Genomic DNA, 15,804 nt, shown 5'->3' on the forward strand with positions numbered 1-15,804 from the left:
CTCAGCGGCCCCACCCGCAGCCCCGCGCCCGTTGCTCGGCAGCTGCGAGCCAACCGAGCCTGCCGGGAAGGCGGAGGGGCAGCACCACGGATAGCTCCTATTGGTCGAAGGAGGTGAGGGCGGAGCTCGAGGACGGCCGTCTTCTTCGCTATTGGCGGAGAGAGCCGTCAGTGCGGGGCGGGGGGCGGGGCCTCGCGGCTAGCGGGGTCGCGTTGAACTCCGCGTTAGGGCGGGGGAACGGAGCGAGGGGGCGGCGGCGGTCGAGGGTAAGCGAGCCGCCGGCTGCGAGGAGAGCGGCGCGAGGTAGGGAGCGGCGCGGGGGCCGTCCTCACCTGTCACCGGGCGCTCAGCCCTCCCTCCTCGCGGCCCCCGGGCTCCGGCCGCGGGCGCGGTCCCTCGCGGTAGCGGCCGGGCTGGGGCTGTGCTTTCGTCTAAGGGGACCCTCGTCCGAGGGAGGGCGGCAGGCAGGCAGGCAGGCAGGCTGTGCGCGCGGTGCCACCGGCTGTGCGCCGCTGCGCGGACGGATGCCGGCTGCCCTCAGGTAGGTGGGAGGGGGGCGGAGAGGGCAGACCCCGGGAAGGCCGCCTCTGGGCGCGAGGGCTCCCCGCCGCCGTCGCTGCGGCAGGCGGCACCTCGGAGTGGCGCTGCGCGAGGGGGGGAGCGGCTGGGGGCTGCGGCTGGGGGCTGCGGCTGGGGGCCGCCTCCGTGCGCGGGGCGGGGGGAGTTGCGAGGGCAGAGCCGCGCGACTTCTTATTCGTATAGCCGCGCTTCTTTTCACAGCAACGTGAATAGCTGTAAAACACATAATTCTACCTAAATTAAGTTGTTTAAATTGGAGATAAACAGATGTCTTAGACCTGCTTCTCTTTTTTTGCTGGAAGAAGTGAAGTCAATCACATTCTCTTACAAACAGGGCCTGGGTGTCCCTGTAGACAGCAGGGTGACCACAAACCAGCAATGTGGCCTTGTGGTCAAGAAGGCCAATGGTATCCTGGGATGCATTAAAAAGAATGTGGCCAGCAGGTTGAGTGAGGTGAGTGAGCAAAGTATTATTTACTAACCAGCTAACTGCAGGAGAAGACTCTTAACAGAATAGAAATTTATGTTCTTAACATGCTCCTTTTTGAAGAAAATGGTAGAAAAGACAGAAGTGAGGAATAGAGGATACTTAAACCAACCTGGATCCACTAGAAAACTTCAAAGTAGGGACAGTTACAAAAGCTCAGCTATTCCATTGAGGGAGTAAGCACAAAAAGAAAGACTGAAGCCTTTAGCTAGCAGTTTGTCAGAAAACAGTCTTAAATATGCGCAAGGGTGGAAAGAGACTTCCTATTTCCTTAAATGCAAGCAGATTGAAACAGTTTCTTTTGATTTCTGTATCTATGATTTTCATAAGCAGTTACAAGAACGGTGTTCTCAGATTGGATATTATGAGTAAATGCTTGTGTTGCATTTAAGGAAATAATAAACAGCAACTATTTCTCATCCAAGAAAAAGACAAACACGTAAACTGAATGAGCAGCTTATATACATATATCCCCTAGATATCTGTAGCACTCCCATGGTGTTGGCAGAAATGGCAGAGAATTTATAGAGATGCATACCTCCTCAAGCAGAAAGCAGAGGTTACTAAGGCACACTACCCCAGGTATCACCAATAGCAGTAGAAGCTTGTGCTTAGGCAACTCAAGTACACCTTTCACCCCCCACACGAATATTAAACATTACCATCATAGCATCCCCCCCCCCTTTTTTTTTTCTTTCTTTCCTTTTAAATTGTCTTTTATCTCAGGCCCACGAGATGCATGGAAATCAAAAGTCCGTGAGTTATGAACAAAGAAGTTCTTTGCCACAGAAAATACGTTACATATGGAGTGAGATGTTGTGCTGTTGCCAAGCACATCAGGCTTGCTAATGTAACTTCAAATGCAGAACTTCTAGCAGAACGTGCTAGAACTAATACCATGGTACAAGCCAGAGGAGTCTTGTCTGCTGCTCTTTCCTCTCACTGCTGTCGTGGACCCTGCAACAGGCTGGATTGGACAGTGCTGGTTAAACACAGCTTGTTTCCTGAGCATTTTATCAATTATTTCTGTATTGCTGATATACAGATATAGGGTTTTTTCCTGTTCCTCTGCACAGTTGAATTTCCATTTGCCACTTTCCCAGATACTGGCATCTTGGGACCTGGGAACCAAACACAAGTCAAACTAATCCCTCTAGGTATGTCATAATGCTGGTTTTTATGTTGCTGTAATTATCTGCAGTTGTATAGAGTATTTAAGACAAATGGAACTGTTTGGTATTACGGTTTGGTACATGAAAGAAAATAAAACATCCTTTATTTTAATATATGACAAAGAATGAATAATACTTACTTGCCACCAACCACTTCTCACTTCTGACACTCTACCAAACTGATGGATGTTCTACATAAAGCAACACTTTCCTTCTTCCCTTTTGATTTAGTAGATTTTTTTTTATTTTAATGTTTGTTTCAGTCTACATATTGAAATAGGTTTTACTGGGCACCTTTACTTCTCAAACTTTCTGCATTCAGGTTTGTAAAGAAAGGCAGACTTTTCTTCTCCAAGATCAGACAGACAGCACATTCTTTGGCCAACAAATTCTTGTTTCTTAACAATACTGACATTTTGCTCTGCCAAGCATTTAAAAGTGCATTCCTTTTAGAGACCTTCTCTTCGTTACAGTCTATATGTAACTGTGATACATATTTTCTCTGTATTTGGGAAAACCTAATAATAGATACAATTTACCACCAAAAATATTTGCAGTCATGACTTCATCATAGACTTTTTCCTACTTTTCCAGTACTTGTTTGATACTTTCTTTTTCTAGTAAGCAAAAATTCTAAGCCCTTGTCCTCCAGTAACTGTCTTTCATTTTCTGATACATTCAAAGATAACCTTTGGAGGCATGCCTTTTTCTGGGAAGCCAAGTTCTAACAGCAGAAAAAAATTTCAAAGGCTGTATGGAGAGCATCAACTACAATGGCAATAATATCACTGACCTTGCTAGAAGGAAGAAATTGGAACCGTCTAATGTGGTAAGAACATAACTTTATCATCATCTAAACTTCTGCTTCTCCTTCTAAGGAAAGTTTGTGAGTGTGTGTGACAGATGTTCTGAAATCATATAATATATAAAACAAAGTTTGTCACATGCCTAAAGATTTCATTATACATACTTTTATGATTTTTTTTTTGTTTGTTTGTTTGTTTGTTTTTAATATCTGGGAACCTGTTTCTGCTGGGATTTAAGTTTCAGCTTTACAGAATTAGCCTTCAGCATCAGGTGAATGTTTTTTAAAAGAAAACCAGTAGATCAGTATATACATTTTTGCTTTCATCTTATAGTAACCCAAAACTAGGATGGACAATATTTATTGTTAAATCAATTGCAGTGTGTCAAGGATCTAAATCCTGTTATCTTCCATCCCCACAGAGCAAGTTGCGTGGGTGTGCAAAATCATTAGAAAGGGAAGGCTCAGAGCCATTTTATGGGAGCTCCGTAAAGCATCAAGATACTAAACTTTGAAACTGTTATTTAGCTTATTAACATTACAGGGATTATTAACATTACATTCTATTTTTTTCTCTCCAAAGCATTCATAGTTGCTTTCATGTTTAAACTTGTGTCTTTCTGTAAGGGTTGATCAGGAAATCACTTTAATTTCTGTATTTTTAAGAATCTAGGCGTTCCTAAAATAGTTGGTGGATTACATGAGCAATGTGGGTAGGAAATAAATGTATTATTACCCTGAATTTGAGATAGATCTGTTCAAGGCTTTCTTCTGTACAGTACTGCAGCCTTCACAAAGCCCTGCTCACAGTATGTATAGTTTGATTACTGCTTTTTTTCTTTATGTATTTTGCATAGTACATAACAGTAATGAAGAATAAGATATAAGATAAACATGTACAGTAGAAATAAAGTGCAATGATTCTTCTTGGACAGATGTGCAACTTCTGAGATGTCTGTAGGACAAATTCCAGCTTTTGAAAAGCATAGCACAGCTAACAGTTCTGTAGAGTGTCTATAAACTCCTCTTTCTGGTTTATTTGGATGTGAATTTTCTGTTTGCTTGTTTTGTTTGTTAGTTGATTACATTCTGTTGCCTGTGACATTAAAGCAAAATCTACATATGTAGATTTGGTAGTGTTAGAGGTTTACCACTAAACTGTGGCATGCTAGTTTAATCTGATGATTCACTTCTGAGAATATAGAAACAGAAGTGAACTTTGCTTTCAGGTGAATTATTTAAATTTCTTCCGCTCTTCAAAAACAGAATCAGTTTCACTTATGAAATCAACATGCATGTTTATGTTTCTTACAAAAAAACTTTTATTCTTCTAGTTTTGAACCTGATTTAGCATGAAAAATACTAAGCTGAAACTACTATTTTTGTTAACCACGTTTATGTTAATGGCACTTAAGCAATCCAACCAGGATCAAAGCTCCATTGTAGGAACTGTGCAGATGCATAGCAGTAGACATATCCTGCCCTAAAGAAAAAGCAAAAATAAATAACGTAATGAAATGGAACATAAAGTAATTGGTAAAGTTATAAGAAGCATCATAGGGGGAAAAAAAAAATAGATGGACAAAGAATAAAAAAGAGGTTTGAGACAAAAATAAAAATGTTCTTACTGTCAGATTTCAGAAGTTGTACAAGGAAAAGGAGTAAAAAATTAAATTTATACAACGAGGATGTCCAGAAAATCTAAGAAGTTAATCTTGATTTTACATTGAACAAAAATAGAATGAATAAAAATCCTTAGGTCTCACAAATACGTATGTTATGATCATAAATGCACCATTAAGAGTCTTTCAACATCATCTTAAGCAATTTATTCATTTTATCTTTAGAGGGTAACAATGTGGAGCAAAAAAGTTTTGCAGTCCTCTGTGATAGAACAAGTGGCAGCAAACCTTTGAGGAGAAAGAGTAAGATGGATGGCCTTAAACAGTTTTTGCTTTTATTAATGGAGCCTGATTTGTTTTCACAGAAATGAGGCAAATAATAAACATACACAGAAAGGAGAGTAGGAGATAGAAGGACAACAAGAAAAAAAAAATGGAGTGTCAAATTTTCTCCCAAATGGACTTGCAAGAGTTGACAGTGACTTACTAGAGCATTAATTTCTTCTTTACAGCTTTATTCAGGTCTAAGACAGAAAAAAAGAACATGCACACGAGTCTTCCAATCCATATTTTCTATGTTATTTAAAGTAATAAGGTTATGTATGGTATTTTATGTTGGTTTCATTTACATTTGCAGGTACTAAAATCTAACAAGTTTCTCAAAACCTGTAACAGAAAAATGCTGAGAAGAATCAAATTTATTGCTCTCTCTCTTCACATACATTGGGCTTATGATCCTCCCACTTCAGTGGCTGCTCTTCCATGTATTACTGAGTGCAATCATGTACAAATATAAGATAAACATTTTCTTTAAAGTATTTATAGTATGTTGCGCTCAAATAAATATTTGAGAAAATAAAGAAATAACCTGACAGCTATTAATCAGAGTTTTATTGCCTTTAATATATGATCCATCCTGATATAGCAATTATTGTTGTTTTAGTAAATGCATTACCTCACTTTTACAGGTTTATTTTCAGCCAGTATATCTATCCTTTTGCTCAACACAACAGAGAACTTTCCAATAGCCAAAAAACATTCTGCCTTTAAATTAAATTAATCTTCTTGGAAATATTACTCTTCCAACTCTCCTGTTCTGTATGTCAGCTACTGCTCAAAGCTGTCTACTGTTCCTCCTGTTAACCATACAGTTATTAAAACTTGGTATATGAATACCTTTTCATCATATTTATCCACAATAAATGAATGAGACTTCTCCCCATAGAATCTTTCTATGAAACTTTCCATCCCTCTGTCTTTCTGCTAAATCTCAAATAATCTGAACTGCAGTTCATTTAGATATTAGACCTCAGGTTCAGATAACATCCTTGAGGTAATAAAATGTTATTGTCTGACAGATCTAAAGTGATATTTTTCCTGTAGAAAATTCCATGGGGCACTTACACTGAAACTGAGAAGTGTTTTTCCTTCTCTTGCTGAGTGAGGGTTTAAATAGGAAATGCATATACACAGAGCAAAATTTGGAAGGTAACATTTCCCATCAGGTCTTTTCAGTATTACAGAGCAAGAAAAAGATTTTTAAGACTTGCATGTGCTGATTAAGGTGATTGAATTTTTTCTACTATTATTTTCCTTTTAGTTTAGCAATAAAGAAATACATTAAAAAAATGCAGTAGGGGAAAGATCTGCCCATGGATTTGTTGTATTTGTGCATATCTAAATAGCAGTACAGGCATCTTGTCATCCCAAGGACACCATGGAGTATTCATATAATATAAAGAGAGATGATGGGGATTTTCTAATAACTAAATTGGAAATCAGAAATGTTACTTTTTTTTTTTTTTTTTCCCAATTTACCAGTTTGCAAGCAATGCCTCCTTTTCCATAAAGACAGCTCTTCAAGAAAGCCCATTTCTAACACTCACAGACCTGTGCAGAACACCGTTTTTCATAGATGACAGACAGTAACTTTACAATAACATCAGCCATTTCTTTCAACACTGTCACAAATACCATTCAACAACAAATAGCATTCAACTAGGCCTCAACTGCCTAATTTCATTGAAGCCTGTATACCTTTCATTCAGTGTTAACATTACTTGAAAAAAAGTGTTTGGACGTTACATTATATTATCCTCAGTTCATCGTGTTGTAGCAGATCTAATCTTTAATGAAAACGAGACATGTAGGAATCCTATTTGAACTTTTCTTTTATCTTCACTCTTATTTCAAAAAGAAAGTTGTTGATTAAACACACCTAGTGACAAACCAACATGTGATTATCATCTATAATAAATGATACTCCTGCTTGCTAGTATAATTGTATTTGCTTTTCTTGTTGCCTTTGCTTGCTTCATCCACACCAGTAGATGTGTTGAGAAAACTGACTGGGAGAAAAGAGGTCATTCCCTGGTCCTGGTTACAAAGACAGCACAGACACAGCCCATGGTGACTGAAAAACAAGGAATAAAGAGGTTCAAGACTGTACTGCAAAAGTGTATTGCAACTGCAGGTTGCTTAAAGAAGTAGAAGCAAAGGGAATGTCCACAGGTTTGAAAAAGTGGCCTGCAACTACACAATATTCATTGTTTCAGAAAGGAGATTTAACGATGCAAAATCTTTGGCAAGAAAACAGTTGTTTTTAGGGATCAAATAGAGAGAGAAATAGTGCTGGGGACCTAGACTCCATTTAGGACATAATACTTGTCTTGTCTCTACACATGAAAATATTTTAAATTACTAGCTGAGAGATCAGGGGTCCTGAACCATGGTATGTTCGTTATTGTTGATTGCATGTACTGTGTCATATCACTTAAAAAATTAAAAACATTAATGGCACTGAAATTTCAAACTGGGTGCACGTACCACTGTGCATAACAACTGACAAGCTATTATCTACGTTGATTAAAACTCTTAGTGCTAGTGTTTTAGCTTCTCCAAAAGCAAGGAATAAACAATTTGAATGTAGGCTTTATCAGTATTTGTACTTGTAATAAAACCAGGAATATTCATAGAATCATAGAATCATAGAATTTTTTTTTGAGTTGGAAGGGACTCTTACAGACCATTGAGTCCAGTTCCCCAGTAATGAACAGGGACACCCACAGAGGTCAGAGACCTCAGAGGCCTGTCCAGCCTGACCATGAATATCTCCCCACTGCCATAATGTTGTCTTGCCCCAGACCTATACAAGACTACAAAGTGAGTCACCAGCTCTGGATTCCTACTTAGGAGGGGTTTGCCATCAAGATAGACGGCAAGTCTCCATGTAACCCTCTCCTCTAGGCATCAGCCCTGGGAAACATGCTGCCAAATATTCTTCAGAAAAGCATCTTAGAGAGGTTTCTGTGAGCAGATGGGGGACATTTGATGAAGCAAACGGATGCTGGGTAAGCAGTAATTCTCACTCAACAACCAGCCTGGGGGCTCCGTTCTTTCTTCATTTCCATTCTTTCTGATGGAAATGTCCTTGAAACTTAATTGAGTTTGCATGGAATTTTACACTTTTTGGATTTCTAATCTTTCTCATCATTAATCCTTAAATATGTGTTCCACAATACCACTAACCAATTATAGAAAAATAATTTAAAATAATCATGTATCAAACTTTTTTAAAATTCTATTTGGAAGGTAGGAGACCTAATTACAGGCATGGGACTTTAATGTATGTGCTGAAAACTGAAACTCAATATCTACTTTTTCATTGCTCTTCAGCAACCTGAGCAAATAGATTACCTCCTGTGATAGGTTTCTGACAGTCCCTCTTAGTTTGACAGTTATTTTAGAGAGAGTCACTTTTGTATATAATGAAAGGAAAAGTTGCCAAGCATACGTACATATTTTATGTTTCTTAAAACTTAAAAGCTAGAGGAAAGACTCCATTTTTAGTCATGCCATTTTAAATTCAGAGTATTTGTACCGTCCGCCAGGTTTACATCAATGACACAGAATGGCATCTAGCCCAAGGGCTGAGTTACATTTCTTGCACAGGAAGGGCAGCTTTTATAATTGAGTGTATCAGTTACTGCTTTGAACTTTTTTTGTGTTACTACATTCATGTGAAAATATGATGTGCATTTTCACATCTTCTATGTATGCCAAAAGAATTAAAAGCAATTTCTATCGAAGTGTTTCCTTGAAATTGCAACATAAAAAATATATAAATATTAAAAACAATAAAACAAAACAAGACATTTTCTCCCAGAAATACCAGGACTCTTAGAAATACCTCACGTTTCATCTCAAGAATACTGCTTTCCACTCCTCAAGATCACACTGACTCCCATCACAATGGCCTTTTCTCCCACATACACCAGCTTTCTCCCAAATACACGACATTTTCTCCCACATACACCCGTTTTCTCCCAAAGATGGGACATATTCTCCCAGAAATGCCAGCTTATTCTTTAAAAAACGGCCTTTTTTTCCCAAAATACCAGCTTTCTCACAAACACCTGTCATTTTCCAACCAAGTCTGCTACTATCTCCCAGAAACAGCCGGTTTCCGAGAAATACCTGACGTTTGCTCTCCCAAATACTACTTGACACTCCTCCAGAGGACATTGTCTCCCCTATTTACCACGTTGTCTCCCCAAGAGACCACTTGGCACACCAAAAAGACCACTGTTGCTCTCCAGTACAAGATCTTCTTTCCCACCGGTTCCCACTTTTCTCCCCCAGCTATGTCATTTCCTCCCAGAAATGCCACTTTTCCCTTGGAAATTTCACCTTCTCTTCCAAAAAGAGGAGATTTGCTCCCAGAAATACCCCTTCTCTTACAACTGCCACACGCTTTCTCCCCAAAAAGCCTCCATGACAATGCCAACTGGGACACTTGCAGCCAAGAAGAGGACACCTTCTCTCAGAAAGACCACTTTTCTCCCCAAGAGAGGAGATTTTCTCCCAATTGGATGACATTTGCTGTAAGAAAGACCTCTTTTCTTCCCTCAAGAGGACATTGTCTTTCCCACTGAGGACATTTTCTCCCAGAAGTGCCGCTACTCTGTGAAACACCTCCATTTCCTCCCAAATCTACTCCATGACACGCCTCAGGATGACACTTACTCCCCGATTTGGGGCATTTTCTCCCAGAAATACCACTTCTCTCCCAAAGGGATGGCCTTTTCCCTCTCTAGCATCTGTTTCCTCACCAATACCTGGCATTTTCTCCCAGAAACACCAGCTTTCTCACAGATACATCACCTTCCCCCCCCCACATCAGACCTCTTCTCCCAGAAATACCAGGACTCTGCTGAATATTTCCCATTTCCTCCGGAACATACAGCATTACACTCCGCAAGAGGACAGTTTCTTTCAGAAATGTGGCATTTTATCACAGATACACCATTTTTATGCCCAGTAGAGCTCCTTTTCTCCCAGAAATAGCACTGCTCTTAGGAAGAGCTCCATTTTCTAACCAAAATGCTGCTTTACACTCCTCAAGATCACACTTACCCCCATCAAGATGGCAGTGTCACAGAAATACCAGCTTCTGCCCCCAAAATGGGACTTTGGCTCTCCAAAACAAGACATTTTCTCCCAGAAATACCAGGACTCTTAGAAATACCTCACGTTTCATCTCAAGAATACTGCTTTCCACTCCTCAAGATCACACTGACTCCCATCACAATGGCCTTTTCTCCCACATACACCAGCTTTCTCCCAAATACACGACATTTTCTCCCACATACACCCGTTTTCTCCCAAAGATGGGACATATTCTCCCAGAAATGCCAGCTTATTCTTTAAAAAACGGCCTTTTTTCCCCAAAATACCAGCCTTTTCCCTCTCTAGCATCTGTTTCCTCACCAATACCTGGCATTTTCTCCCAGAAACACCAGCTTTCTCACAGATACATCACCTTCCCCCCCCCACATCAGACCTCTTCTCCCAGAAATACCAGGACTCTGCTGAATATTTCCCATTTCCTCCGGAACATACAGCATTACACTCCGCAAGAGGACAGTTTCTTTCAGAAATGTGGCATTTTATCACAGATACACCATTTTTATGCCCAGTAGAGCTCCTTTTCTCCCAGAAATAGCACTGCTCTTAGGAAGAGCTCCCATTTTCTAACCAAAATGCTGCTTTACACTCCTCAAGATCACACTTACCCCCATCAAGATGGCAGTGTCACAGAAATACCAGCTTCTGCCCCCAAAATGGGACTTTGGCTCTCCAAAACAAGACATTTTCTCCCAGAAATACCAGGACTCTTAGAAATACCTCACGTTTCATCTCAAGAATACTGCTTTCCACTCCTCAAGATCACACTGACTCCCATCACAATGGCCTTTTCTCCCACATACACCAGCTTTCTCCCAAATACACGACATTTTCTCCCACATACACCCGTTTTCTCCCAAAGATGGGACATATTCTCCCAGAAATGCCAGCTTATTCTTTAAAAAACGGCCTTTTTTCCCCAAAATACCAGCCTTTTCCCTCTCTAGCATCTGTTTCCTCACCAATACCTGGCATTTTCTCCCAGAAACACCAGCTTTCTCACAGATACATCACCTTCCCCCCCCCACATCAGACCTCTTCTCCCAGAAATACCAGGACTCTGCTGAATATTTCCCATTTCCTCCGGAACATACAGCATTACACTCCGCAAGAGGACAGTTTCTTTCAGAAATGTGGCATTTTATCACAGATACACCATTTTTATGCCCAGTAGAGCTCCTTTTCTCCCAGAAATAGCACTGCTCTTAGGAAGAGCTCCCATTTTCTAACCAAAATGCTGCTTTACACTCCTCAAGATCACACTTACCCCCATCAAGATGGCAGTGTCACAGAAATACCAGCTTCTGCCCCCAAAATGGGACTTTGGCTCTCCAAAACAAGACATTTTCTCCCAGAAATACCAGGACTCTTAGAAATACCTCACGTTTCATCTCAAGAATACTGCTTTCCACTCCTCAAGATCACACTGACTCCCATCACAATGGCCTTTTCTCCCACATACACCAGCTTTCTCCCAAATACACGACATTTTCTCCCACATACACCCGTTTTCTCCCAAAGATGGGACATATTCTCCCAGAAATGCCAGCTTATTCTTTAAAAAACGGCCTTTTTTCCCCAAAATACCAGCCTTTTCCCTCTCTAGCATCTGTTTCCTCACCAATACCTGGCATTTTCTCCCAGAAACACCAGCTTTCTCACAGATACATCACCTTCCCCCCCCCACATCAGACCTCTTCTCCCAGAAATACCAGGACTCTGCTGAATATTTCCCATTTCCTCCAGAACATACAGCATTACACTCCGCAAGAGGACAGTTTCTTTCAGAAATGTGGCATTTTATCACAGATACACCATTTTTATGCCCAGTAGAGCTCCTTTTCTCCCAGAAATAGCACTGCTCTTAGGAAGAGCTCCCATTTTCTAACCAAAATGCTGCTTTACACTCCTCAAGATCACACTTACCCCCATCAAGATGGCAGTGTCACAGAAATACCAGCTTCTGCCCCCAAAATGGGACTTTGGCTCTCCAAAACAAGACATTTTCTCCCAGAAATACCAGGACTCTTAGAAATACCTCACGTTTCATCTCAAGAATACTGCTTTCCACTCCTCAAGATCACACTGACTCCCATCACAATGGCCTTTTCTCCCACATACACCAGCTTTCTCCCAAATACACGACATTTTCTCCCACATACACCCGTTTTCTCCCAAAGATGGGACATATTCTCCCAGAAATGCCAGCTTATTCTTTAAAAAACGGCCTTTTTTCCCCAAAATACCAGCCTTTTCCCTCTCTAGCATCTGTTTCCTCACCAATACCTGGCATTTTCTCCCAGAAACACCAGCTTTCTCACAGATACATCACCTTCCCCCCCCCACATCAGACCTCTTCTCCCAGAAATACCAGGACTCTGCTGAATATTTCCCATTTCCTCCGGAACATACAGCATTACACTCCGCAAGAGGACAGTTTCTTTCAGAAATGTGGCATTTTATCACAGATACACCATTTTTATGCCCAGTAGAGCTCCTTTTCTCCCAGAAATAGCACTGCTCTTAGGAAGAGCTCCCATTTTCTAACCAAAATGCTGCTTTACACTCCTCAAGATCACACTTACCCCCATCAAGATGGCAGTGTCACAGAAATACCAGCTTCTGCCCCCAAAATGGGACTTTGGCTCTCCAAAACAAGACATTTTCTCCCAGAAATACCAGGACTCTTAGAAATACCTCACGTTTCATCTCAAGAATACTGCTTTCCACTCCTCAAGATCACACTGACTCCCATCACAATGGCCTTTTCTCCCACATACACCAGCTTTCTCCCAAATACACGACATTTTCTCCCACATACACCCGTTTTCTCCCAAAGATGGGACATATTCTCCCAGAAATGCCAGCTTATTCTTTAAAAAACGGCCTTTTTTCCCCAAAATACCAGCCTTTTCCCTCTCTAGCATCTGTTTCCTCACCAATACCTGGCATTTTCTCCCAGAAACACCAGCTTTCTCACAGATACATCACCTTCCCCCCCCCACATCAGACCTCTTCTCCCAGAAATACCAGGACTCTGCTGAATATTTCCCATTTCCTCCAGAACATACAGCATTACACTCCGCAAGAGGACAGTTTCTTTCAGAAATGTGGCATTTTATCACAGATACACCATTTTTATGCCCAGTAGAGCTCCTTTTCTCCCAGAAATAGCACTGCTCTTAGGAAGAGCTCCCATTTTCTAACCAAAATGCTGCTTTACACTCCTCAAGATCACACTTACCCCCATCAAGATGGCAGTGTCACAGAAATACCAGCTTCTGCCCCCAAAATGGGACTTTGGCTCTCCAAAACAAGACATTTTCTCCCAGAAATACCAGGACTCTTAGAAATACCTCACGTTTCATCTCAAGAATACTGCTTTCCACTCCTCAAGATCACACTGACTCCCATCACAATGGCCTTTTCTCCCACATACACCAGCTTTCTCCCAAATACACGACATTTTCTCCCACATACACCCGTTTTCTCCCAAAGATGGGACATATTCTCCCAGAAATGCCAGCTTATTCTTTAAAAAACGGCCTTTTTTCCCCAAAATACCAGCCTTTTCCCTCTCTAGCATCTGTTTCCTCACCAATACCTGGCATTTTCTCCCAGAAACACCAGCTTTCTCACAGATACATCACCTTCCCCCCCCCACATCAGACCTCTTCTCCCAGAAATACCAGGACTCTGCTGAATATTTCCCATTTCCTCCGGAACATACAGCATTACACTCCGCAAGAGGACAGTTTCTTTCAGAAATGTGGCATTTTATCACAGATACACCATTTTTATGCCCAGTAGAGCTCCTTTTCTCCCAGAAATAGCACTGCTCTTAGGAAGAGCTCCCATTTTCTAACCAAAATGCTGCTTTACACTCCTCAAGATCACACTTACCCCCATCAAGATGGCAGTGTCACAGAAATACCAGCTTCTGCCCCCAAAATGGGACTTTGGCTCTCCAAAACAAGACATTTTCTCCCAGAAATACCAGGACTCTTAGAAATACCTCACGTTTCATCTCAAGAATACTGCTTTCCACTCCTCAAGATCACACTGACTCCCATCACAATGGCCTTTTCTCCCACATACACCAGCTTTCTCCCAAATACACGACATTTTCTCCCACATACACCCGTTTTCTCCCAAAGATGGGACATATTCTCCCAGAAATGCCAGCTTATTCTTTAACAAACGGCCTTTTTTCCCCAAAATACCAGCCTTTTCCCTCTCTAGCATCTGTTTCCTCACCAATACCTGGCATTTTCTCCCAGAAACACCAGCTTTCTCACAGATACATCACCTTCCCCCCCCCACATCAGACCTCTTCTCCCAGAAATACCAGGACTCTGCTGAATATTTCCCATTTCCTCCGGAACATACAGCATTACACTCCGCAAGAGGACAGTTTCTTTCAGAAATGTGGCATTTTATCACAGATACACCATTTTTATGCCCAGTAGAGCTCCTTTTCTCCCAGAAATAGCACTGCTCTTAGGAAGAGCTCCCATTTTCTAACCAAAATGCTGCTTTACACTCCTCAAGATCACACTTACCCCCATCAAGATGGCAGTGTCACAGAAATACCAGCTTCTGCCCCCAAAATGGGACTTTGGCTCTCCAAAACAAGACATTTTCTCCCAGAAATACCAGGACTCTTAGAAATACCTCACGTTTCATCTCAAGAATACTGCTTTCCACTCCTCAAGATCACACTGACTCCCATCACAATGGCCTTTTCTCCCACATACACCAGCTTTCTCCCAAATACACGACATTTTCTCCCACATACACCCGTTTTCTCCCAAAGATGGGACATATTCTCCCAGAAATGCCAGCTTATTCTTTAAAAAACGGCCTTTTTTCCCCAAAATACCAGCCTTTTCCCTCTCTAGCATCTGTTTCCTCACCAATACCTGGCATTTTCTCCCAGAAACACCAGCTTTCTCACAGATACATCACCTTCCCCCCCCCACATCAGACCTCTTCTCCCAGAAATACCAGGACTCTGCTGAATATTTCCCATTTCCTCCGGAACATACAGCATTACACTCCGCAAGAGGACAGTTTCTTTCAGAAATGTGGCATTTTATCACAGATACACCATTTTTATGCCCAGTAGAGCTCCTTTTCTCCCAGAAATAGCACTGCTCTTAGGAAGAGCTCCCATTTTCTAACCAAAATGCTGCTTTACACTCCTCAAGATCACACTTACCCCCATCAAGATGGCAGTGTCACAGAAATACCAGCTTCTGCCCCCAAAATGGGACTTTGGCTCTCCAAAACAAGACATTTTCTCCCAGAAATACCAGGACTCTTAGAAATACCTCACGTTTCATCTCAAGAATACTGCTTTCCACTCCTCAAGATCACACTGACTCCCATCACAATGGCCTTTTCTCCCACATACACCAGCTTTCTCCCAAATACACGACATTTTCTCCCACATACACCCGTTTTCTCCCAAAGATGGGACATATTCTCCCAGAAATGCCAGCTTATTCTTTAAAAAACGGCCTTTTTTCCCCAAAATACCAGCCTTTTCCCTCTCTAGCATCTGTTTCCTCACCAATACCTGGCATTTTCTCCCAGAAACACCAGCTTTCTCACAGATACATCACCTTCCCCCCCCCACATCAGACCTCTTCTCCCAGAAATACCAGGACT

The 15,804-nt window shown here is 41.5% G+C and overlaps 1 long non-coding RNA gene across 1 annotated transcript; it reads left to right on the top strand.

Moving 5' to 3' along the window:
- Positions 1 to 238: 238 nt before the first annotated feature.
- Positions 239 to 3,052, top strand: LOC149911938 (uncharacterized). Its single transcript, XR_016462673.1, has 3 exons — positions 239 to 541; positions 914 to 1,033; positions 2,923 to 3,052. It is a non-coding gene; the product is annotated as an uncharacterized LOC149911938 (long non-coding RNA).
- Positions 3,053 to 15,804: the final 12,752 nt, after the last annotated feature.

Source organism: Phasianus colchicus, unplaced genomic scaffold (assembly GCF_987193195.1).
Source record: "Phasianus colchicus unplaced genomic scaffold, bPhaCol1.hap1.1 HAP1_SCAFFOLD_50, whole genome shotgun sequence".
In the NCBI taxonomy this organism is placed as follows: domain Eukaryota; kingdom Metazoa; phylum Chordata; class Aves; order Galliformes; family Phasianidae; genus Phasianus; species Phasianus colchicus.